Here is a 27,379-nt window from a genome sequence, read left to right on the forward strand (position 1 = left end):
GCCCCCTTGAAGCTTCTGGTAGCTGCCAGCAATCCTCGGCATTCTTTAGCTTGTACCTGCATCATTCCCAACTCTGCCTCATTCTTCACATCCCCTTTATCTCTGTGTCTCCATCTCAAATCTTTCTCTGCCTTTCTCTTGAAAGGATGCCTGTCGTTGGATTTAGGGCCCACCCCAAATCTAGGATGATCTCATTTCAAGATCCTTAACTTAATTACATCTGTAAAGATCCTTTTCCCAAATAAGGCTATGCTCACAGGTTCCAGGTGGACTTCTTTTGGAGGGCCAACATTCAACCCACCACAGCATCCTTGGGTCCATCCTTACAATTAGTATTTTCTTTAGTTTTTCTATAGGGCAGAGTTAATGCATTTTTGGGTCAATGGATAGGTATATGTATTTTAAATTTAAATAGGTATTTCCAGATTACTCCTAGAAAGTTTGTGGCAATTTACACTCCCATCAGAGCTTGTTTCCTATGTATCATTGATTGCTCTTGCTAATGTTTGCCAGTCTAATGAGTGAGAAATGGATTACTGTTTTAATTTGCTTTCCCATGACTGTTAGTGAAATAAGCGTCTTTTTAATGAACCATTTGGATTTTCTCTTCCATTAATCGCCTGCTCGTAGACGTTGCCTGTATTTTAAAAACATTGAACTATTTGGCTTTTTTTTTTTTTAAAGACATGCTGCATTCTTTTTTATTTATTTATTTATTTATTTTTGGCTGTGTTGGGTCTTCGTTTCTGTGCCAGGGCTTTCTCTAGTTGCGGCGAGTGGGGGCTACTCTTCATCGCGGCGCGCGGACCTCTCACTATCGCAGCCTCTCGTTGCGGAGCACAGGCTCCAGACACGCAGGCTCAGTAATTGTGGCTCACGGGCCCAGCTGCTCTGCGGCATGTGGGATCTTCCCAGACCAGGGCTCGAACCCGTGTCCCCCGCATTGGCAGGCGGATTCTCAACCACTGCACCACCAGGGAAGCCCCTATTTGGCTTTTTAAAAATCCATTTATAGAGACTCTTTTATGTTAGAGATATAATGTGTTTGCCATATGTTTTGTGCAGTTCTATTCCGTCTATTGTTTTTTGTTTTAACTTGTCTTAGTGTGATGTTATGCAAAACTTTCAAAATATTTAGGTAGAAAATTTTTTTTCTTTGATGATTCTGAGCTTCCTGTCTTGCTTAAAGTTATATTACTATTCTTTAAAAAATTTCCTCTAAGTCTTTGTTTTGTATATTTTTAGGTCTTTAACTCTTCTGGAACATATTTTTGAATATGGTATGGCTCTAAATTTATTATGAAGTCAATTAAATCAGGATCATTGATCAAATAAAGTATTCTTTTATCACAGGCTTGTTTGCCACCTTTGCTTTATATTAGGTTTACTTGAGATTCCATCCCAGACTAAACTATTTGCCTGAGTTATTACAGTAGCAATAAGTTACAATAACCTTACAATATAGTAGCTTTACAATAAGTTAAATTTTTGGTTTTCAGTAAGTGAAACTGAAGTGTGCCATTAAGAAAGAGGACCATGAGATTTCCCGGTTGAGGTCAAAAGATAACAGGAGGTAAGGTATGCGAACAGGGCTGGGTAAACTGTAAGCCTCTGCAGATAAATGTTAGTTATCGCAAAAATGAACACACAGAAAAAGAATCTTGGGCTTGGAATGCTGGACTTTTGCTTTATGACCAGTGCAGGGATTGAAGGGCCAGCTGTGGGGCAGCCGACCTAGCGGCCTCACCCCCAGAAGAGGAGTGACACAGGGGGAGAGGGAAAAGCAAAGTGTAGGGCCCAGGAACCGAGATATCAGTTCAGAGTCGCAGAACTGGGGAGAGTGACTGGGAAGAGAAGGCCGGCAAGGAAACTAGGAACAGAGAAATCTCTCGGAGGCGGCTACGAAGGCCGGGGCAGGTGGTGGGTCTCTCCTGAAAGCGGCTTGCCGGGGATTCCCGATTCCGAGTCCTCCGGGAGCCTCAAAGAGGAGCAGAACTGCCGCACAGCAGCGCCGCTGCTGGGCGGGCAGCCGGAGAAAACTAGACAGCGGTTCAGCCTCCCAGCAGGCACCAACGGAAAAGACTAGGCGGCGGTTTCCCTCCCAGCGGGGACCAGCTCTGCCCCGCCCAGCCCGCAGACCTGGGATTGGCCGGAGCGGCTCACGGGGCGGGGCGAGGGCTGCTGGGAGGTGGGCCCGTGAGGCGGGCGCGCGCGCGCGCGCGCGCGCGCGGGCACGGCGGCGGCGCGCGCGTGCTTCGTCGGTCGGTGCGGCGGCGGCGGAGCTGGCCATGGCCGTGGGCGACGGGCTGGTGTAACGCCGCGCGGGGCAGGCGGGTGGCGACTGAGAGAGACGGGCATGGGAGCGCCGCAGCTGGACGGTCGCGGTGGCCTGAGCTGCTAACCGCGCACCTGGAGCCTAGAGCCGGCGGCAGCGGCGGCGGCGGCGGAGCGCCGGGCAGGTGAGTGCAGTGGAGCGGGACCCGGATGCGGCGCGGCTGAGGGGCGGCGCGGTCGCGGCGGGCCTCTGAGGTGCCCCCGCGCGGGCCGGCCGCGCGCTCTTGCCCGCCACAGCTTGCGGCGCCGGCGACTGAGTGGCCGCTCTGCGCTTCCTGCCGGCGCCGAGGACGCCGGCCCGCGGGGGTGCCTTGCTCGCCTGAGGCCCTCCCGGGGCTCTGCAAGGTGAGCGGCTCTCCCCGGCCTCCGGGCGGCAGGGACGCGGCCCTTTGGGTCGCGTTCCTGAGGGGCGTCTGGGGAGAGGCGGCGTCCTCGCCCCCTGTGTCTGTGCGGACACCCGCGAGCTCCTGATCCTCAGATGCCTTTTTGCGCAGGGTGTATTTTAGGGGCGGGGATCCTGGACTGTTGGGATAGGGTCGTGTTTTCAAATCCCGGCGCCGCCACTGAGCAGCCCTGGGGCCTTGGGCCAGAGTATCCGGATTTGTTAGTGGGAATAATTATACGTACTTCACAGGGTTGTTGTGAAGCTAGGACAGGATGATGTACATGACCGAAGAGCGACTGCTCGGTCAGTGGTAGGCTGTTAGGAGTAACTCTGTTGCAGCATCTTCCCTTGTTAGCTATTGCTGATTCCTGGCTGCGGGTGTACTTTTGGGGGGCACATTTATTTCCGAAGCGCTTTGATGTTGCAGTAACCTCCACTGGAGTTGCTTAATACAGGAGCCTGTTATCTTAACAGTGGCCAAAATACGAATCCTATAGCCTCATCCTAGAATGCTGGAGTCTCTTTTTTTTTGCTAAGGCTGCCTTGGAATACCTGTCTCAGGTACCGAGTGGGAATTGCTGTTTAAATAAAACAGCGAGTTTAGGATTCGCTTCAGATGCAAGGTGGTGGGATACAGTAAACTTGAAGTGCTTTGCTGTTTAAATAATCTTAAGTGACACTTAAACTGTCACTTGTTACAGAGTATAAACAGAGAAAAATATGAAAACAGACTCCTTTTTTTGCATTGCTACATACGAAGGGAGTGACAAGTGCTTTTGAAAACATCATCGTGGGCAGTGTTACTGTCTGGTGAAGTCATCATAGTTAAATTAGATGAGTACTTATTTTGAAGCACTGAATGGGTGTTTGGAAATATGATTCCTAATAAAATCATCTCCAACGAGTCAGAATTCTCAGCAGTTCATTAATCATTTGGGGATTTTTAGGTTACACTGTAAGATTTTTATGGTAAAAGCAGAACTGCTTAAGTCATGATAAAGTAGCATAGGAAAGGGTGGTCAGGATAAAGATCTTAACCTAGTTCCAGAAGGCAAGTGTGGAACAAAGTAAAAATCTTAAGCTTTAAAACTGGGATTGTATTCACTAAAGCAAAAATGACTGAAATCAAAAAACTTTTTTGTACAACCCCTGATTCACATCCTAATGAGGGTCTTTTACCTTCAGAGTGGGTTTTTTTTTTTTTTTTTTTAAATTTATTTATTTTTGGCTGCGTTGGGTCTTCGTTGCTGTGTGCGGGCTTTCTCTAGTTGCCGCGAGCGGGGGTTGCTCTTCGTTGCGGTGCGCGGCCTTCTCATTGTTGTGGTGGCTTCTCTTGTTGCGAAGCTCAGGCTCTAGGCGCATGGGCTTCAGCAGTTGTGGCGGGCGGGCTCAGTAGTTGTGGCTCGCGGGCTCTAGAGTGGAGGCTCAGTGGTTGTGGCCCACGGGCTTAGTTGCTCCGCGGCATGTGGGATCTTCCCGGACCAGGGCTTGAACCCATGTCGCCTGCATTGGCAGGTGGATTCTTAACCACTGCGCCACCGGGGAATACCCAGAGTGTTTTTTAGAAGTGGAGAAAATCGAGTTGGGTTTTGATTTATTGCCTTTTTTCACCTCTTGTCTGTATTTTTTGCTTTTCTTAGGGACTCATCCATAAAGGCTTTTGATCCAACTTGCTTTGTGAATGTAAACAAAATACATAGAAAAAAGTTAAAAATTAACCTTGTAATCTAAATTATCTTCTTCCTTGTAGTCTAATTGTGTTCTTCCTAAATTATAACCTTCCCTGTTGTCTCACTGGTGAACCCAATAGTAGAAGCACTGCTATCCACTGTGAAAAGGCTAGGGGTCAGAAGTCACATCTTGGCTCTTAGGCCTGGTCCTGGGTCCCAGATAGTGGGACTTTGGGGATGTCACCCAGTCTTCCTGGGCCTCAGTTTTTTTTTTTTGTTTGTTTATAGAATTTGAGAGTATGTGGCCAGCAGGATGGGAGGGTGGTGGTGGATTAGAGTATCATATTATATAAAGGAACCTTCCAGGATACTCCACTTTTATGGTTTTTCTTCTCTTCACTCTGTTTCTCTATCTCTTTTGTTGACTTTTCCTTCTCTTCATGAATTCAAAACATCTTAATGCCTCAGGGTGTCCAAGCCCGTCCCTCTACTTTTTTCTACCTGTATTCTCTCTTAGTGATCTCATCAAGTCCTGTGGTTTAAATACTATCACCATGCTGTTTACTCTCAGATTTTTATCTCCAGTTCTGAACTTCACATTTCTTCTATCTGCCTACATATCTTCACTTCATTTGTCTATCTTAAACTTGACATGTTCAAAGTGAGCTCTTGATTTCCATTCTTCAACCTGTTCCTTCCCCAGCAGTCTGCATTTCATAAGAGCACCCCTCTACCCCCCTCTTCCACCTACTTAAGTGAAAAATCTGGTGGTCATCCTTAATTCATCACTTTGCCTCACTGCTCCCCCACTGCCTCACACAACCAGTCCTTCAGCAAACCCTGTTGATTTTGCCTCCAAAATGTATCCCGAATATATTTACTTCACTTTATTTTTTATTTTTAAAAAATATTTATTTATTTTTTGGCTGTATCGGGTCTTAGTTGCGGCACAGGGGCTCAATAGCTGCAGAGCGTGGGCTTAGCTGCCCCGTGGCATGTGGGATCTTAGTTCCTCTGACCACGGGTTGAACCGGCGTCCCCTGCATTGCAAGATGGATTCTTAACCACTGGACCACCAGGGAAGTCCCTACTTCACTTTATTTTTATTGTCACCACCCCAGTTGTTCCTAGGTAGTAGCTTCCTAACTAGTCTCCTTGCCTCTGGCCTTGCTCTCCTACAGTCCATTTTCAGACAGCAGTCAGAGTGATCTTTACTTACTCTCCTGCTCCAGGGGCTTCTTATTGCACTAAAAAGTAAGTCCAAACTCTACCTGCATTATCAGCTAATTATCTTGCTTATTTTCTTGTTTATTTGTTTATGGTCTTTTCCCTCCAGCATATTATAATCTCTCTGATGGAAGGGACTTGGTCTTCCCTGGGGTATTCTCAGTAACCAGAACAGTGTCTGGAAAATTTAACTAATGTTGAATGAATGAATGTGTGAATGAAATACATTATAAAATCTTCCGATTCCAAGTATAACATGTACTGAACACACTTGACCCTTTTTTGGTCCCAGATTTGTGCAAATGAGGAAGTGATCACAGGGCCTAGAGTTATTCTATTAGGTATCCTTACTTTCTCAGTCTTCATTAAGGTACTGTACCTCCTGAAAAGGCTAAGCATTTAGACGTCAAGCCGTTAATAACAAAAACAAATGCGGATTTCGTTCATTGTATACTGGATCATTAGTATTTTTGCGGATAAGAAACCATACAAGTTTTCCAGCCTTGTCTTGTTCTTTAGAAGCGTTGAATTTTGGTCTTGACTGGAGAGGACTGGTTCTATAGAATGTGGTAGTTTAATCCAGTACTGCATACCAAATCCTATAGGGTAGCAGTTGCAATTTTTACAGAGAACAGGTGTTTTTATTTATTTCAATTACACTATTTTTTTAAAATCTGAGGCCCCCCACCCCAGCTTGTGTGCATTTATGTAAATATCCTCTGAACCATTTGATTCAGTTATCATATCTTACCATATCTTGGAGAGATAAGTCCCTGTCATTTGGCTTCTGTTAACTGCTCACTTGCAAGCTTTGTCATGTTGTAGAAAGAGGCAAATAATTTAGGATTTCCCCCGAGACTGAAGCCCCAAAGACTACCTAGTAGGTTTGTGAAGAAAGAAGGGTATGGAAAAATCAAGGTGTAGAATTCCATTGTCAGAGTAGATAATAGGGAAAAGATACGTTGGAGAAGGAAATCCTAGACTAGAAGAATAATACTGGAAATTTAGTAGAAAAGAAGAAGAAAAGGAAGATAAAGGACAATATTATAGATTTTCAGGCTTGTGTGGGGCAACTTTGCTTCTCACTCCTTTTGCCTTCTCATCTCCCTCTCCAAATTTTGACACTTTTTTTTTTTTTCCCTCTGCCTTCTCTCCACTCCCTGATTTGTATGGGCTGTTTTTCTAAGGAGTGCCTATGTGCCTTTGGTAGTCTGATGTCTGCAGGGACATCTTGTGTGAAAGGATACTATCCTTTCTTGAAGAGGCCTTTCTGCTTTCTCATAATCAAAGTCTGACTTCCTGGATTTTCCAGCCACTGGGTCGGTCCAGCTTTACCCTTTGGAGTGACTCTAAACTGGTGTACTTCCTTTTTAAGTTGTTCTCTCATATATTCCATGGTAACCTTTATGTTATCATCTCTAGGTTAAATAATCCTGAGTCACAAGCTTCCAGTTGAGAGAGGAAAAATGAAAGGTATTAGATGTATGGTTGGGTGTGTATAGTGTGTTACCTACCAGTTGCTCTGATAACGCAGGTTGCGTATCTCTAATTTAGACCTTTCTTTTTCTGAGTTGATAGTTTTTTTTTTTTTTTTAATAAAAAAGACATTTCTAAAAGAGTGACATTGAATTTTAAAATTTTACAAAAACTTTTTCATGTACGGTCCTATGAGTTTTAACACATGCCTAGATTCTTGTAACTATCACCACCGCTAACAGTGTACAGAATAATTCCAACACCCCAAAGAATTCCCTCATGTTACCCCTTTTACTGTCAGCCTCCCTTCATTTTTTAATTAATTAATTTATTTTTGGCTGTGTTGGGTCTTCGTTTCCGCGCGAGGGCTTTCTCCAGTTGCGGCGAGCGGGGGCCACTCTTCATCGCGGTGCGCGGGCCTCTCACTGTCGCGGCCTCTCGTTGCAGAGCACAGGCTCCAAACGCGCAGGCTCAGCAGTTGTGGCTCGCGGGCCCAGTCGCTCCGCGGCATGTGGGATCCTCCCAGACCAGGGCTCGAACCCGCGTCCCCCGCATCAGCAGGCAGACTCCCAACCACTGCGCCACCAGGGAAGCCCCCCTTCATTTTTAACACTTGGAATTATTTTTTTATTTTTTTGGCCACCACGTGGCTTGTAGGGTCTTAGTTCCCTGACCAGGGGTTGAACCCAGGCCCTTGGCAGTGAAAGCGCAGAGTCCTAACCACTGGACCACCAGCGAATTCCCTGGATTTATTTGCTTTTTTAAAGGGAAGGTCTCTCATGCATAGAATATGTTAGAACTTGGAATAAGTGGTTAATTGATCAACCTAATTGTTGGTTTTATTTTAGAAATATAAATAAAAGAATTTCAGTGTTCAACGTAACGGGTTTACATGCAGTAAAATAATAAACTTTGTAGATGGAGGAATGTTTAACAGGCTTTAAATTAAAAAAAAAATTATTGTATAACTTCTGGAACCTGTCAAGTGAGGCAAATCCCATAAAGTCAAGTTACAATAGGGAGCATCTAACAAAGAAATTTGGAGGCTAAGTCTGTGATAAAATCATAAAGGATGGCATAACATATCTTCTCATGTGTGATAAACCCAGAATCCCATTTACTGCAATTGCAGGGTAAGCTAGGGTAAACTGGAGATTAATTTTGCCAAGGATTATGTTATGAAGTCTCAGCTTTTCTCTCTTCTCTCTCTCTAGCATTGTCACCTCTGCTAGCCTATCCATTTTATTCCAGCACTTAGTTGTTTCAGGTATTCAACTCTTCTAGGGTTTGAGGGAAAGATGTGCTATCTTTATAGCTATGGTGTATTGCAAAGGTAGCTTTCCATTATTTGTTTAACTTGTTTCCAGCCTAAAGCAGTCAATAATTTAGAAATTCCCTCATTTCCTCAAAAAATTTACACATCCTTCCCGAGTCCTGGCTCCATGATCTGTCTTGCCCCCACTTCTTCACCAAGAATGTATATTTCCTTATTTTCTTGATTATTTAATTTAAAGTAGGTCACCTGAGGTTATTATTATCTGTTGAGCCTTTAATAGGGGAAATTTACCGCCAAAATAAAGAAAGTTAATCTGGCAGTTCCCTGTGTTGTGGTATTGTTAGAGCACAGGTCAGCAGCTCACAGTCCCCTACCGCAAACCCCGGAGGGACTGCTGCATCCCTGACCCTGTAGCTTGTCTCCTGCTGCTCTGACTACTTGGGAGACCACCAGGCAAATGCTCATTTGCGAAATGAGCAACCTGATTATCCATGCCTTCAGGAGGAGGATTATGTGGATTAAAAGAAATCCATGGGTAATCCAGAAGCTTTATTTAAACTGCAGTTTAACCACATTCCTGACCATAGTTTTTCTTTGCATTTCTAATAACTAATTTATAATATTTACCAATTTCATGTTTACCTCTTTGTACCGTTTAGAAGTAATGGTAGTTATGAAGTAGAGAAGATGTGGGAAGGGACAAAGGAGTTAGATAATCTACAGGTATTGCCCCACATAACTTGGTGTTGACTGGATGGTTTAACCAGTAAGGTTTAGTAATGCTTACTAGACCTTGAAGCCCTGAATTCCATGAATTCCTTACCTGCTGAGCCACTGGAAGAAATTTGAGGTGACTGTCAACAAGAGGCCAAACTCCGTTTTGAGCCATTTGTACTTTACTAGCTTAAATGATTGAGCTTTTGTGATTTAAATGAGTATTGCAGATTGTCAGAATTATAAATTTACTGCAATTTGAAGTTCTCTTTAATGTTTATTTAATCACTTAACCTGTTAAACATTTTCATAGGAATTAAAATGAAGACCTGCTGTTTGAAATAGAGGTGCTCATTTCTTGTAGCCAGGCCACTATTTACTACCTCTGACATGTTACTTACATGTAGTTACACAGTAACTAATTTCTATTAAATAGTTGAAATATGGTCATTTAAAATTGCTTATTCTTGAACTACTGATTTAGTGTAGCTCTTGTATTTAGATATCATACTATTAAAATCAGTGTTTTCCTCTGACTTTATAAATCATTACAAATTGCTGCCCTTATGTTATCTGGACACAAATTTATTTAAAACTTATTTCTGCAGTTGTATATTTTCAAAAGTTAGGTTCCATGTTTATCAGCTACATGGACATCATTCCTCCAATGAGATTCATTGTAGTTAATTATTAGAGGCATGTCCTGGGGAAAACCAACTGGAGTTCTCTTAACATGCTTGTTTTTTGCACTGTGAGCCTAAGGAAACATCCATAGAAGATGGTTGTTGATTTTGGACAATGTTATGATCAATTATAGTTATTTTATTTTTGTTCTTTTGATGGCTGTGGAAATTTCACATTTTCATTGGAAATCATTAGTTGTCTTAACTCTTGATGTACTTCACCCACCATTCCATTATTAGATTATTAAAATTTTCCCTAACTGAGAGGCTTCTGGGTTTTAGATTCTCATTCTACCTACAAGGAATGTCTACTGTGTGTGTGTGTGTGTGTGTGTGTGTGTGTGTGTTACAGAGAACTATATATGCTGTACCAACGAGTAACAATTGTTTTACCTTTAACTTATGAAGAATGTACTATCTTCTCCTTGAGAGCCAGGCAATTATTTTTTAATCAGTGACTTCTTTAATTCTATGCATTCTGTTGTTACCTGCTTCCTTTTATCAATATGTTCTTTTGTCATTTAAAGCTGTGACTGTCAATATAGCCTATTAGAAAAACTCCTCTGTGTGATTTACTGTATAGGATTAAACTATAACCAAAGTTAACATTATTGAATGCTCACCTATGTGTCAGGTTATGCTAACTCCTCTTTGTGCATTATTCATTTTATCTTCATAAGAAACTTGTAATGAAGGTACTAATGATATTCTCATTTAAGAAATGAGGAAACTGAAGCTTTGGGAAGTTAACATGCCAGGTGGCACACAGCTTTTAAGTGGGAGAGTCAGGTTTCAAACTCAGGTCTGTATGACTCTAGAATTTATGCTTTTGCTTATTTATTTATTTTTAAATTTATTTTTTATTGAGGAATAGTTGATTTACAATATTATATAAGTTTCAGGTGTACAACATAGTGATTCACAATTTTTAAAGGTTATACTCCATTTATAGTTATTATAAAATATTCCCTGTCTTGTACAATATACTCTTGTAGCTTATTTATTTTATACATAGTAGTTTGTACCTCTTAATACCCTACCCCAGGAGTCCCCAACCCCCAGGCCACAGACCGGTAGTGGTCCAAGGCCTGTTAGGAACTGGGCCGCACCGCAGGAGATGAGTGGCAGGTGAGCGAGCGAAGCTTCATCTGCTGCTCCCCATGGCTTGCATTACTGCCTGAACCATCTTTTGCATTATGATCTGAACCGCCCCCTGCCCCCCCACCCCACCCCGCCCCGCCCCGTCCCTCCCCTGGCCGTGGAAAAATTGTCTTCCACGAAACTGGTCCCTGGTGCCAAAAAGGTTGGGGACCACTGCCCTACCCCATCTTGCTCCTCCCCCCTTCTTTCTCCCTACTGGTAACCACTAGTTTGTTCTCTATATCTGTAAGTCTTTTTTCTTATATGCACTAGTTTGTTTTAATTTTTATATTCCACATATAAGTGTTATCATACAGTATTTGTCTTTCTCTTTCTGACTTATTTCACTTTGCATAATATCCTCCATATCCATCCATGTTGTTACAAATGGCAAAATTTTGTTCTTTTTATTTATGGCAGAGTAGTAATCCATTGTATATATATATACACCACTCTTCTGTATCCATTCATCTGTTGATGGACACTTAGGTTGCTTCCATATCTTGGCTATTGTAAATAATGTTGCTGTGAACACTGGGTTAGAATTAATGCTTATAACTGATTGCGTCAATAGTTTTTTTATTTGTTAGGTCCTTCGGAGGAAGGTTGAAAGAGACTATATATATTTTTTTTTTTCTTTTTCTTTTTTTAAGAGGGCTCTTTCCTTTTTTATTTTTTTAATTTATTTTATTTATTTATTTTTGGCTGTGTTGGGTCTTCGTTGCTGTGCGCGGGCTTTCTCTAGTTTTGGTGAGCAGGGGCTACTCTTCATTGCAGTGAGCGGGCTTCTCATTGTGGTGGCTTCTCTTGTTGCGGAGCATGGGCTCTAGGCGTGTGGGCTTCAGTAGTTGTGGCTCGCGGGCTCTAGAGCGCAGGCTCAATAGTTGTGGCGCATGGGCTTAGTTGCTCCACGGCATGTGAGATCTTCCCAGACCAGGGCTCAAACCCGTGTCCCCTGCATTGGCAGGCAGATTCTTAACCACTGTGCCACCAGGGAAGCCCGAGACTATATAAGTTTAAAGTGTTGTTTTTTAGTGTAATAATCACCAGCTTCATTTTACAGTACCTGGGTATTTGAAATCAGGAAGCAATTTTCTAATCATTTAACCATTAACTTTCATTCACTACTCTTAAACAAGTTTTTATGTGTATAGTCCTGTTTTATGGATTAGAGTTAAGAGTTAAACAATGAATTAGTTATGTGATATAGTGTACCTTTTTTATTTTTTTAAAAATATTTATTTATTTATTTTGGTTGCACCGGATCTTAGTTGCGGCATGCGGGATCTTTAGTTGGGGCATGTGGGCTTCTTAGTTGCGTCATGTGAACTCTTAGTTGTGGCAGGCATGCGGGATCTAGTTCCCTGACCAGGGATCAAACCCCGGCCCGCTGCATTGGGATGGCGGAGTCTTACCCACTGGACCACCAGGGAAGTCCCATACCTTTGTTTTGAATGTAAGATGAGCTTTTCCTTTTCCCTTGGCTTTACAATTGGACTGTGGTTTTGTGGTTTGTCATATATGTGTAAGTAACAAAAATACTTAATGTATGACTTCGTATAGTTAGAGGTCCTAGTCCGCTTGTGTAGATCATCTTTACAGAGTTTTTAAATAAGAAAATACCAAGTTTTTTTTTTCTCTTCTGCTTAGGTAATTTGTTTGGGTGGTATATTAAAACATGTTGCTAAGCTTGATCCTAAATTATTGGGAATAGAAGAAGTTAGACATAAATTTACTTTTTTTTTTTCATAAATTTACTTTTGAATAAATGAACCAATAGACTACAGTTGTTAATACCTTAACTTAAAAAAATAGTGAATTGAGAAGCATTAATACTTTGGCCTTTTTTTTCATATTCACATGAGAAAGGAATGTGAGCATTAACATTACATCTACCATTAGTAGTACTCAGACACATAGAAGGAGATGCATAGGACACAATGGAGGTTTTCTTTCTAGCTCTGGAGCCCAGTTAACTTGTTTCAGTCAAGTTTCTGGTTGTGATGCCATTATAAGCCATTTTGACAGCACGTCCAATCTGCAAATGGGGGATTTGTGATTATTTTCTTTACTGCTGAAGAGTTGAGCTCTTACTGAGTATGCCTCTTGCCATAGACAAGCCGTGAGTGGGCTCAAATTGGGGCAGGTGGGTCACTTTTCCCTCTTAGAAGTCTGAACTTTTTTCTGTTGACAGTAATCTCAGTGACTCACAAATGTTATTTTAGTTACCTAGTTCGCCTTTAACATTATTTCCCAAACTGTGTGTTATTTTACAAAATAAAAAGCAAGCACTTAGGGGCTTCCCTGGTGGCGCAGTGGTTGAGAGTCTGCCTGCCGGTGCAGGGGACGCGGGTTCGAGCCCTGGTCTGGGAGGATCCCACATGCCGCGGAGCAACTAGGCCCGTGAGCCACAATTACTGAGCCTGCGCGTCTGGAGCCTGTGCTCCGCAACAAGAGAGGCCGCGATAGTGAAGAGGCCCGCGCACCGCGATGAAGAGTGGCCCCCACTTGCCACAACTGGAGAAAGCCCTCGCACAGAAACGAAGACCCAACACACCCAAAAATAAATAAATAAATAAAATAAATAAACCCAAAGTTTAAAAAAAAAAAAAAAAAGCAAGCACTTAGAACAGGAAAATCCTACCTTATAAATTCCATAATAATTATTTTGAGCTAATCACTATTTTGAATTCATTTATAAGCAATGGTTTCTATAGATGAGAACTGTGTAGTTACAAAATTACAGGTATTCTTTCGTCATTCCTGAGTGGGTGTGGAGACCTAAAGCCACCGATGTATTATCCATTTTGAAAATGAACTATTTAGTAACTTAAGAGAAGTTTTGGACTGACTACATCTAGTTAGTTGGATGCTAAGGTTGGGATCTGATTTTAGTAAAGGAAAATATTTTTAAGGAATACAATCCTTTTTGAAGTCTTGATATATTATTGACAGTGTCAATAATGTTTGCCTTAAAATGTAATCTTAAAAGGTAGCAATTTCTTTTTTTAGAAAATTGCTGAGGTCATTTTATTTTATTTTTTAAATTAATTTTATTTTTGGCTGCATTGGGTCTTTGTTGCTGCACGCAGGCTTTCTCTAGTTGTGGCAAGCGGGGGCTACTCTTTGTTGTGGTGCGCGGGCTTCTCATTGTGGTGGCTTCTCTTGTTGTGGAGCACAGGCTCTAGGCACGTGGGCTTCAGTAGTTGTGGCACGTGGGCTCAGTAGTTGTGGCCCACGGGCTCTAGAGTGCAGGCTCAGTAGTCGTGGCCCACGGGCTCTAGAGTGCAGGCTCAGTAGTCGTGGCACATGGGCTTAGTTGCTCCACAACATGTGGGATCTTCCCGGACCAGGGCTTGAACCCATGTCCCCTGCATTGGCAGGCAGATTCTTAAACACTGCACCACCAGGGAAGCCCTAAAAAAATTTTTTTTTATTTTTGGCCGTGCCACGCAGGTTGCGGGATCTTAGTTTCAGGACCAGGGATCAAACCAGCGCCCTCGGCAGTGAAAAGCGTAGAGTCCTAACTGGACCACCAGGGAATTCCCTGCATTATTATTTAAAATGGAAAAATTCTTTATTTTTTAATGTACAAAGTTTATTTTTTTCAGGAATGTAAAAATACATACCAATTTAAACTGAATACACATTAAGTTAGTGTTTTATTTCCTAACTATGCAGTTGATATTATAAGGAGCTGCTCCATTCAGTTAAAAACTAATGAATAGGGCTTCCCTGGTGGCACAGTGGTTAAGAATCCGCCTGCCAATGCAGGGGACACGGGTTCGAACCCTGGTCTGGGAGAATCCCACATGCCGCGGAGCAGCTGGGCCCGTGCGCCACAACTGCTGAGCCTGCGCTCTGGGGCCTGCGAGCCACAGCTGCTGAGCCCACATGCCATAGCTGCTGAGGCCCTCGCACCTAGAGCCCGTGCTCTACAACGGGAGAGGCCACCGCAATGAGAAGCCTGCGCGCCGCAACTAGAGAAAAGCCCGCATACAGCAATGAAGACCCAACACAGCCAAAAATAAAATAAATAAATTTATAAAAAAAAACAAAAACAAAAACCTAATGAATAACATCAACTTTTTCTGGCTTACTTTTCTGAAGATAATTGGTACATAAACATATAATTTTATCCTTTTTATTATTTATTTATTTATTTATTTATATTTTGGCTATGCCGTGTGGCTTGCAGGATCTCGGTTCCCCAGCCAGGGATTGAACCCAGGCCACGGTAGTGAAAGCCCATAATCCTAACTACTAAGCCACAAGGCAACTCCCTAGATGCAGCCTTTCTGAAAGGATACCGAAAAACTGCTATACGTTGGTTGCCTCTGGGGAGTGTAACCTCGGATGCTGAGAGACATTTGTGGTAGGGAGACTTTATTTTGTATATCCTTTTGTGCTTTTGAATTATGTGCCTTTGAATTTCTTTTTGTGATTTTGAATTTTGAATTTATGTAATCAATGCATGTAACTACAAAGTAGAGAAATTCAGCTATTTTGATGATTAAAAAGGTAATCTTGTAAGGTATTACAAAATTAAACACAATGGACACTATAATGTTTAGTTTAAGTATCATTAAAGCTTAAGAAAATTGTATTTATTCTGTCTTCTACATTGACTTGTATTATACCTGTACAATTAATGCATAGGTGGGTAAGATGGAGGTCTAACCCTGTGTTAGGCATATTAATAATGATAGCCAAAGTTTATGGAATGCTTACAATATAGCAGGCACTTTGCTAAATCCTTTATGGTGGCATTGCTTGTTTGCTGCTTTCCCTCTGAGGGAAAGGCTATTATCAAGAATATTAATTTTTCATTTCAGTTGTTACCTCTTTCCTATATTGAGTTGTCAAAAGCAATTTTAGGGCTTCCCTGGTGGGGCAGTGGTTAAGAATCTGCCTGCCAATTCAGGGGACACGGGTTTGAGCCCTCCGGGAAGATCCCACATGCCATGGAGCAACTAAGCCTGTGTGCCACACTACTGAGCCTGCACTCTAGAGCTTGCGAGCCACAACTGCTGAGCCCACGTCCCACAACTACTGAAGCCCACGCACCTAGAGCCTGTGCTCCGTACCAAGAGAAGCTACCACAATGAGAAGCCTGCACGCCTCAACGAAGAGTAGCCCCCCCTCGCCACAACTAGAGAAAGCCCGCATGCAGCAACGAAGACCCAACGCAGCCAGAAATAAATTAATTAATTAGTTTTAAAAAAAGTAATTTTAATATCAAATCCTCACTGGTGGCAGTTCTCAGATGTATTCACATTTTTCTACACACCAGGATCCAAAGCTATTACTGTCTCTTTGAAGGAGATAACAGATTGATCCAGGATGAGCAGGATAATTATTTTAGTCAATAGTTTCTACTCCAAACGCTTCAATCTTTTTATCAGACTGCTTTAGCAGCTATTAAAATTTGTCTGAAATTTAAAAAATAGATTAATTTGGTTACCTCTAATCATCATATTATTTGGAGAATTGCTCAACTGTCCCTTGATTGCCTTTGTACAAGTAGCCCAAGATCCTTGGAGTAGAATTATAAACTATACTTCTGTGATCTGAGGGCGGACTTGGAAGGATTCCCTTCAGAGGTAGGGAGACAGGGAGGGGAGGTATTACAATATGCAGTCCAGAAGAGCAGTGAGGGATGCTTAACTATGACAGTGGGTTTGAGAAGGGGAAATTTGCATTAGAGAGATATTGAACATTTTTTTTTAAGATTTATTTATTTATTATATATTTATTTAATGTATTTTTGGCTGCATTGGGTCTTAGCCGCGGCATGAGGGATCTTCGTTGTGTTGCGTGGGCTTCTCTTTAGTTGTGGCATGCAGGTTTTCACTTCTCTAGTTGTAGCGCACAGACTCCAGGGCACGGGCTCTGTGGTTGTGGCGTGTGGTTTCCAGAGTACGTGGGCTCTGTAGTTTGCAGCACGTGGGCTCTAGTTGAGGTGCGTGAACTCAGTAGTTGTGGCATGCGGGATTAGTTGCTCGGCGACACGTGGGATCTTAGTTCCCTGACTAGGGATTGAACCCGCATCCTCTGCATTCATTGTAAGGCAGATTCTCCACCACTGGACCACCAGGGAAGTCCCAATATTGAACATTTTGCAAGTTACTGGGTTTCTAGAAGGAATAGAAACATCAGGAGGAACAGGAAAGTTTCCTTAATTTTGTTTAACAGGACTGTGTTTAGGTACATATATGTGTGTGGTGTGTAAGAGATTCACGTTTTGGGTAATTTCTTCTGTTAGGAAAAGTAATGCTTTTAGAAAAAGATAACACTCCTGCTACTTTCAGGTTTTATTAAAAAAATAAAGTTAATGGGAATTAGCTTTTAGGTACATTTCACCTTTCCTGAGATGTCCCTAGTTATTCAGTAACCATATGCTAGTTGTAAAAAATTCAAATAAAGAAGGAAAATACAAGAGAAAGTGAAAGTCCCCTTTCAGACCTTTCTATTCCAACCTCCTCTGTTCTCCCCATTCCCATTGCCCTCCTCAGAGATAATTATTGTTGTTGTTTTTTTTAACATCTTTATCGGTGTATAATTGCTTTACAATGGTGTGTTACTTTCTGCTTTATAACAAAGTGAATCAGTTATACATATACATATGTCCCCATATCTCTTCCCTCTTGCATCTCCCTCCCTCCCACCCTCCCTATCCCACCCTTCTAGGTGGTCACAAAGCACCGAGCTGATCTCCCTGTGCTATGTGGCTGCTTCCCACTAGCTATCTATTTTACATTTGGTAGTGTATATATGTCCATGCCACTCTCTCACTTTGTCCCAGCTTACCCTTCCCCCTCCCCGTATCCTCAAGTCCATTCTCTAGTAGGTCTGCATCTTTATTCCCGTCTTGCCCCTAGGTTCTTCTGACCATTTTTTTTTCTTTTTCTTTTTTTTTTTTTAGATTCTATATATATGTGTTAGCATACGGTATTTGTTTTTCTCTTTCTGACTTACTTCACTGTATGACAGTCTCTAGGTCCATCCACCTCACTACAAATAACTCAGTTTCGTTCCTTTTTATGGCTGAGTAATATTCCATTGTATATATGTGCCACATCTTCTTTATCCATTCATCTGTCGATGGAGACTTAGGTTGCTTCCATGTCCTGGCTATTGTAAATAGAGCTGCAATGAACATTTTGGTACATGACTCTTTTTGAATTATGGTTTTCTCAGGGTATATGCCCAGTAGTGGGATTGCTGGGTCGTATGGTAGTTCTAATTTTTAGTTTTTTAAGGAACCTCCATACTGTTCTTCATAGTGGCTGTATCAATTTACATTCCCACTAGCAGTGCAAGAGGGTTCCCTTTTCTCCACACCCTCTCCAGCATTTATTGTTTGTAGATTTTTTGATGATGGCCATTCTGACTGGTGTGAGATGATAAGAGATAATTATTGTTATACTCAGGCATATAGCCTGCATTCCTTTCTCTGTACATTTTCATATATATTATCTATCTATCTATTTATCTATGTGTTTTTCTGGGTTATCTTTCCTTTATTTCTTTGGCACAAAGTAGTAGATACATGTATATTTTCTTAATTCCTCTTCTTTCTTATACAAAGAGTAACATATTACAGATATATAATTTATTTTAAATAGGATCATTTTACATTTTCTATAAGTATCTCTTTTATATTTGATTGAAGTTTACCAAGGCAGTTATCATTTTTGACTTTAACACGTATTTTTCCAGTTTATTATTTTTTAAAATTATTCTTTGGCTGCGTTGGGTCTTCGTTGCTGCATGCAGGCTTTCTCTAGTTGCGGCGAGAGGGGCCTACTCTTCGTTGTGATGTGTGGGCTTCTCATTGCAGTGGCTTCTCTTGTTGCAGAGCATGGGCTCTAGGCATGCGGGCTTCAGTAGTTGTGGCTCGTGGGTTCAGTAGTTGTGGCTCGTGAGCTCTAGAGTGCAGGCTCAGTAGTCGTGGCACATGGGCTTAATTGCTCCACGGCATGTGGGATCTTCCCGGACTAGGGATCTAACCCGTGTCCTTCTGCATTGGCAGGCGGATCCTTAACCACTGTGCCACCAGGGAAGTCCCCACATATTTTTCTAACACCTATTTATGTTTTCAGATTTATGCTACACAGACTTTTTCCTTAAAGAGATTCTTTGACATCTCTTCAAATTGGGGAGGGGATATGTGAACAGGGGAAACCTAGAGACACAAATGTGGTTGGCTCTTGGATTGGAAGAATCAACATTGTGAAAATGACTATACTATCCAAAGCAATCTACAGATTCAGTGCAATCCCTATCAAACTACCAATGGCATTTTTCACAGAACTATAACAAAAAAATGTCACAATTTGTATGGAAACATAAAAGACCCCGAATAGCCAAAGCAGTCTTGAGAAAGAAAAACGGAGCTGGAGGAATCAGGCTCCCTGACTTCAGACTATACTACAAATCTACAGTAATGAAGACAGTATGGTACTGGCACAAAAACAGAAATATATATCAAAGGAACAGGATAGAAAGCCCAGAGATAAACCCACACACATATGGTCACCTTATCTTTGATAAAGGAGGCAAAAATATACAATGGAGAAAAGACAGCCTCTTCAATAAGTGGTGCTGGGAAAACTGGACAGCTACATGTAAAATAATGAAATTAGAACACTCCCTCACACCATACACAAATGTGGTTGGCGAAATATCATTTAATCTCATAGGTTCTCAGAATTTAAGAGAAGACTTAGGAATCACTTAGTTGCTAGACTAGGAAACTGGGTCTCTTGAGTTTACTGTTCAGGAGGACTATCTCCAGTGTTCTGTGTTTCCACTTACGTAGAGTTTCACTCTCTGGAACTCTGGTGAGAAGATGGAGATAGAAGAATGGATGATAGTACCATTGCATGGTTTTAGGCATGTTTTTTAACCAAGCAGCTATAGAGTAGTTGCTTAGTGGATCTGTGTCAAGCTGGAGGGCTATCAGACTCACTGAAAGATATTTTTTCTTCAAATTATTAACTTTTTTGGTTACATGATAGATACTACTTTCAAAATTTGAAAGTACTAAAAACACCCTTCCTCTCTTCCCTACAGGCAACCAAAGCCATCAGTTTCTCATATGCCCTTCAGGGAGATTTTGCTTTTTCCAGTATATACATGTATATGTATTCTACTCTTCCACACACTGTTTATGTAAATATCATATTCCCTTCTTTTAAATTACATAAATAATTAGTAGAGGTTGGAATTACGGAGGGAAAGGGAAACTGATGTATATTGTACCATGAATGATAGCTAGCCTTGACCTACAGAGATAATATGCATAGCTCTTTAGTTGATCTGTATAAGGTATTCTAAGACCAGTTATTACTTCCTTCATCCATTTCTGTACTCAGTAGACTTGATTCAGTTTTGCTTCTGCATTTCTGTCACTAAGTATATGTGAAAAAATTCTGTACTTTTTTCTTTTTTCTATATAAGCATTTAATCCTTTCACTTCATTTCTTTTTTTTTTTTTAATTTTACTTTTTGGCTGCACCGTGCAGCATGCGGGATCTTAGTTCCCTGACCAGGGATGGAACCTGTGCCCCCTGCAGTGGAATCTCAAGAGTCTGTTAAGTGCTGGACTGCCAGGGAAATCCCCTCACTTCATTTCTTTATTTTTTGTTATATATTTAGTAAGCAGTTACTGTCTACTATCGGTGGAGTCTACTGCTGTTTCCTTTTTCCCCCCATATTTTTGGCAGCGGCTTTATTGATATATAATTTGCATATAATACAGTTTATCCATTTCAATTGTACATTTCAATTTTTTTGTATATTCAGAGTTGTGCAAACCTACCAAAATCAATTTTGGAAAAATTTTATCACCTAAAAAAGGAACCTTTTAGCTGTCATTTTCCAATCCCATCCTTGCTCCTAGCCCTATGCAATGAATAATTTATGTCTGTATAGATTTGCCTATTCTGGATATGTCATATAAATGGAATCATATAATATGAGGTCATTGTGAATGGCTTCTTTATCATGTTTTCAAGGTTCATCCATACTGTGGTATCAGTACTTCCTTTTAATTGCTGAATAATTCTGTTTCCTTTTTCAGTTTCACTAATAAATGTGTTTTGCTAAGTATTAGGGCTGTTAATCAGGAGTATCCATGCCCTAGGTTTTCCTTCTGTGTATCACCTAGTTGTTAACATTTTGCTGTGTATTGGTAAATCTCTAATAGTATCGGCAAAGCGAGGGAAAAGAGTGGGCTGCTTGTTAATATTATTGGCAAGCGTTTTATTTTAAAAGGAGTGTGAAACTTGGGAATTACTCTTAGATTTAATTTTTCATGTTTTTTCCCACAACCCCTAGTATTTGTTTATTTTTCTCAGGAGAAGGATTTATTACTTGCACAAATAAGGAGAACACTGGGGGTCTTTTCCAAAGCAGTGTCTCTTCTATTATTTATTATTTAATAAATTTATTTATTATTTACTTGAGCTAATAAATACTGTCTATAATATCTCCACTTGAACTTAAATTAAGGTGGAAGATAGTCAGATGTAGAATAAGAGTGTTGGAAAAGAGACAGTTTCATATCTGGAGCACTCCTATTGTGAAACCCAGTCCAGACTAGTCTCCCGTAAAGAGTTTCACAGAACACCTTGAGTTGCCTTAACTTAATCTCAGGTATTTTGTGGTGTTCCCCCCACTCCCCCACCCCCCGCATGGCTTGCGGGATCTTAGTTTCCCGACCAGGGATTGAACCTGCGCCCTCAGCAGTGAAAGCTGGAAGTCCTAACCATTGGACCGCCAGGGAATTCCCAATATTTTAAATAATGATTTCCGAGTTAATCTATCAGGCATCAAAGAACATTTAACATATGTTATTTTTTGTAAAGAGATTGGTTCCTGAAGTGTTTTGTTTTTGGTTTTTTTTTTGGCTCTGATGGGCTTTTTCATGAATAGACAGGAGGTTTTTTTTTCCCCCCACATAAGTATTTTAAGATCTTTTTCAAGAACATGAGAAGCATCTCTTTAGCCAGATGATGTCTCTGTTGAATTTTCAGGAGATGGAACTGTTGTGGTAAAAACTCATGAGTAGGCTTAGTTGTCTTGCTGCATCACTGCTCAAAAGTGTGATCCCAGTGCCCATTGCCATGCCCACTGTTATAGCCTTCAGAAATCAAAAGTTAATAATAAGAAAATGTGGGTTTGTATTTTATCTTCATTTTTCTATTAGTTCTTTTTATTGTATTTTAGGAAAGTATTGGATTGCTTCAATTGCGGGGGAACCCCACTAGTTCATTACTACTGACAGTTTGAAAAGCACAAGGAACTGTCAAATGTCTAGGCTCCAGCTTTCAGGGAGCCCCTGGTTACGTGGATTTAGGTCTTCAGGATTTTATTTTATTTTATTTTTTTTCAGGATTTTATTTTTAATTGAAATTTTAATTGAGATAATTGTAGATTCATATGCAGTTGTAAGAAGTAATAGAGGTCTTTGTATACTTGACCAGGTTTCCCCCAGTGGTGACATTTGTAGAACTATAGTATAGTATCATAACCAGAATATTGACATTTATACAATCTACTAACATTATTCAGATTTCTCCAGTTTTACTCGTACGTGTGTGTAATAAGTTCTACACAATTTTATCACCTGTGTAGGTTTTTGTGTGCACCATCACAGTGAAGGAACCTAACAGTTCCAACGCCATAAGGATCCCTTGTGTTGCATGTTTATAACCACATCTACCTCTAGCACCCACCCTGCCCACCTCCACTCCCCACTGTGGTTCTTTATGTAAATGGAATCATTCAGTATGTAACCTTTTGAGATTGGCTTTTTTCACCTGGCATAATTCCCTGAAGATTCATCCAAGTGTTGCATGTATTAGTAGTTTGTTCCTTTTTATTGCTGAGTAGAAGTCCATGATATGGCTGAACCACAGTTTGTTTAACCATTCACCTGTTGAAAGGTTTGGATTGTTTCCAGTTTTTGCCTGTTAAAAATAAAGCGAGTATGAACATTTGTTTTTTGTGCGAACATAAGTTTTCATTTCTCTGGGATAAATGCCCAAGAGTGCAGTTGCTGAATTGTATCATAAATGCATGTTTAGCTTTTTATAAGAAACCGCCACAGTCCCTTTTATCATACAAGAACTAACAGAGAAGCCTTCTCTAAACAGATGCTAGCTGCAATATATAAACAAATCCTAGCTGAGCTGCTGTTCTGGTTGAAGTAAGCTTAGAGTTCCACCTGCTTGATCACCACTCAGGGACTGTGCCAGCCTTGTCTGCTGTCTTCTCCCAGGCTGGAACTCAGAGCTGGACAGGTGAAGTGACTTTAAAGAATTAAAAAAAAAATTCAGAAGTGATTTTAGGCTTGTTACTGGCAAAACTGGTATTGAAACTCAGGTTTCTTTCTTTTTTTTTTTAAAGTTTTATTTTTATTATTATTATTTTAAAAATACGTATTTATTTATTTATTTTGGCTGCACCGCGTCTTAGTTGCTGCATGCGGTATCTTTAGTTGCAGCATGTGGGCTTCTTAGTTGCAGCATGCGTGTGGGATCTAGTTCCCTGATGAGGGATTGAACTCGGGCCCCCTGCATTGGGAGAGTGGAGGCTTACCTACTAGGCCACCAGGGAAGTCCCTGGAACTCAGGATTCTTGATACCTAGTTTTTGTTGTCTTTATAAATCAGTTATACTTTCATATGTATGGTTTGAAGGATCAAATAGTCCTCCAAGGTTTGTTATCAAAAACAATAGCATTTTTTGAGGGTCTATACAGTATCCAAACAGTGTTTGAAAGTAATGATACAGTCCTGTCCAGTTGATTTAAAACTTGTGTCTAAATTGTCATCAGTGGCACATTGCAAGCAATAACATTAATAAAAGTATAACTTCACAAAAGACAAACAAAAACAAACAAACAAAAAATAGCATTCTGCTGCCTCACTCCCATCTAAAGTAATTGTACCAGAACATTTACCATTAACATATATATATTATTTGGTACTGAATTATGTTCCTTTTATTTCTACTTTATAATACTTAGGACTCTTCCTAACCTATACATATTTAAAATTATGTTTAATTTGCATTATCTGTAAATTATGTTTCAGAATGATAAAGGGATATTATGAAATAATTGTTATTTTAAAAAAAGGGAGCACTGGATCTGACGTGACTGAGAACCCGAGGATAGGTGGGATGTGGTGGTGTGTAGCACAGGGGAAAAGTTTGGTAGCAGGGAGCCTGGCATCTTGGAGAAATGGAAAAGGAGGCCATATATAGCTTGAGAGGAGAGGGAAAGGGAGAGATGTGTAGAATAAGGGATGTATAGGATGAATTCAAGAGGGAGGTAGAGTCTGTGTTGGACCTTGTAGGAAGAAGCTTGGAGATTTGTTTGACTAGAACAAAAGCTGAGGTGTTGAGGTATAGAGTTGTTTGACCAAGCGAAATTATATCTGAAATGGACTTTAAAGATCATGTAATTTAACCATCCCATTTTACAAATAAGAAAATGAAAGTGAAGGGAACCTTCCCAAGGTAAAACAATTAACAGATGAGCAGGAGCTTGAACTTGATGGTGTTAGTTCATTAGTTTGGGAGCATTTCAGGTTTTGAGCAAGAGAATTCCAAGATGGAGGAGATGGCTGGATGGCTCTGTGCAGGCTGGAGGTAGTGGGGAATGAGCATCCGCGAAGTCAGGCCCGTGATTTTATCCTTTGGTTAAATAGAATCACTAAGTACGAGTTCGATCTTGACTTATGCTCAGTTATTTAATAGTTTTGTGTGTTAGTGTGCTTGTCTCCCCTTCTAGATAGTATGCCCTCTGCTTTTACTTCCCATACATGCTGGCTCAATAATTTATTTTTAAGTAATGAGTTTTACACTTATGTTCCCCCAGCATCAGGATATAAATTGGGCCACCAGCTTACTAGAATCTTCATTTCATCTTCCTGCATTGACTTTTTACCTGGTTATATATTTTGGTTCAATAGACTAATGGTTACCTGCAAAGATTAGTTCATGTTCTCTATAGCAAAGCTCTTCTCTAGCAACTGTACTTTAAAATAATACTGAAAATCAGGAAATAGGAACTCTGTGGTTGAGATCTTGTTCAGAAGATTATTTTTATTTTTTTAAATTTATTTATTTGGCTGCACCGCGTGGCTTGTGGGATCATAGTTCCCCGACCAGGGATTGAACCCGGGCCCTTGGCAGTGAAAGCGTGGAGTCCTAACCCCTGGACCGCCAGGGAATTCCCCAGAAGATTATTTTTAAAAAAGAGTTTATGTGTACTTAATTCTCTTTAGTATTAGCCATGTTTTGGTCCTTCACTGGTGGCATTATGTGCTCACCCAGGTTGGGTGAATAAGCTCTCAAGAATCCCTGGTATTATTTCGTGACTCAGAGTGAGTGCAGGCCCATTGTTACTAAGCAAGTAAGTAATAGTCTCCAAGGAGACAACCACCTTCCGCCCTTTAACTTTTATTTATATTTTAATTAACGTTTTATTTATTTTTATTTTCATCTGCGTTGGGTCTTTGTTGCTGTGCGTGGACTTTCTCTAGTTGCGGTCAGCAGGGGCTACTCTTTGTTGCAGTGTGTGGGCTTCTCATTGCGGTGGCTTCTCTTGTTGCAGAGCACAGGTTCTAGGCACGCGGCCTTCAGTAGTTGTGGCAGGCGGGCTCAGTAGTTGTGGCGTGCAGGCTCTGTAGTTGTGGTGCATGGACTTAGTTGCCCCGTGGCACGTGGGATCTTCCCGGATCAGGGATCGAACCCATGTCCCCTGCATTGGCAGGCTGATTCTTAATCACTGTGCCACCAGGGAAGTCCCTATTTTTTTAATTTTTAAAAAAATTTGTTAAAGTATAGTCAATATACAATATTATGTAAGTTATAGGTGTATAATATAGTGATTCATAATTTTTAAAGATTATATTCCATTTATAGTTACTATAAAATATTGGCTGTATTCCCTGTGTTGTACAATGTATCCTTGTAGCTTATTTTATACATGGTAGTTTGTACCTTTTAATCCCCTACCCCTATCTTGCCCCTCCCTACTTCCATCTCCACACTGGAAACTGCTAGTTTGTTCTCTATATCTGAGTCTATTTCTTTTTCATTACATTCATTAGTTTGTTGTATTTTTTAGATTCCACTTATAGGTGATATCATACAATATTTGTCTTTCTCTGTCTGACTTATTTCACTTAACATAATGCCCTTCAAGTCCATCCATGTTGTTGCAAATATCAAGATTTCATTCTTTTTCATGGCTGAATAGTGTTCCATTGTGTGTGTTAGGTTGCTTCCATATCTTGGCAATTGTAAATAATGCTGCTAGGAACATTGGGTGTGTGTATCTTTTCAAATTAATGTTTTTGTTTTTTTCTGATGTATACCTAGGATTGGAATTTCTGGGTCGTGTGGTAGTTCTATTTCTATTTAACTATTTTATTTAGGTACATATTTATTTTTAATAGTTGATACATACATATCATGTAAAATTTAAAACAAATACAGTGAAATGTAAGTCTTCTGCCTCTCCTCATATTCAGGAGGAAATCACTCTTAAGTTTTTGTGTGTTGTTCCTTAGATAACCTATGCCTTTATGAATATACACATGTGTAAACCCCCGCCCTCACAAATGGTAGAGTGGCATACTCATTGTTCTTTGTGTCTTTTTTTATTACTTAAAAAGATATTTGATATTATGGATCTGTAGTTTCAGAACTGCTTTATTCTTTTTCATGGTTTCTTAGTATTCTGTTGTATCAATATAACATAAATTTTCTCTATTTGTATATGAATTGACATTGAAATTGTTTCTAATCTTTTGCTATAGTTTTGACTAGTTTTGAAGTGGCCAGATTTGAAATCAAGGTTTGCAAGGTATGTGTGGGCACAGAGAGAGAGAAGGGCCATTATAATGATTGAGACAAGGGAGGAGGATGAGTAGGAGAAAATCTAGAGAGCTAGGAGAATGAAGGAAGAGAAAAAGTGAAGCAGAGAGGAATAAAGAATAGGAGTGAAATAGCCCAGGACTTTCCAAGGCAGATACTAAAACCAGACTCAACCTTTCTATTACTGTCTTGGAACCAGATGGTTCCAAGTTATTAGCCATGTGATCTTGGGCAAGTTATCTGTTCTCTCTGTGCCTCCATTTCCTCATTTGCAAAATGGGATAATAACACCTCATCATATGTTAATAACACATACAGCTCTTGTTACAGCATCCATCCACATTGAGAAAGCTTTCTGCTCCCTCCACCCCCAGCTTTGCTCTTATTCAGCCTTTTATAGCTCAAGTGTACTCCTCTCCAAAACCATCTAGGTTGCACCAAGAGCCCCACTTCTGTATCCTGTACCTTTGTCTTAGATTTCACCTCATTCCTTTGAAATTCCCATATCTAATTATTTACCCCTGTCTGAGGGTGGGGAACCATCTTTTGTAGTGTCTTGTATAATTTGGTTTCAC

At 40.6% G+C, this 27,379-nt stretch overlaps 1 protein-coding gene across 6 annotated transcripts in view; it reads left to right on the plus strand.

Moving 5' to 3' along the window:
* The first annotated feature begins 2,220 nt into the window (after positions 1 to 2,220).
* PIK3CB (phosphatidylinositol-4,5-bisphosphate 3-kinase catalytic subunit beta) overlaps positions 2,221 to 27,379 on the plus strand; it is a 194,414-nt gene continuing 169,255 nt past the window's right edge. For 3 of the 6 annotated variants that reach the window (XM_082393687.1, XM_082393691.1, XM_082393689.1), the window contains exon 1: positions 2,222 to 2,459. The gene's annotated coding sequence lies outside the window, so the exon portion shown is untranslated. Of the gene's footprint in view, positions 2,460 to 2,534; positions 2,680 to 27,379 lie in introns of those variants that run through there. The other 3 variants (XM_082393690.1, XM_082393692.1, XM_082393688.1) reach the window with 2 other exon arrangements.

Source organism: Balaenoptera borealis, assembly GCF_965194805.1.
Source record: "Balaenoptera borealis genome assembly, chromosome: 5".
NCBI lineage: Eukaryota > Metazoa > Chordata > Mammalia > Artiodactyla > Balaenopteridae > Balaenoptera > Balaenoptera borealis.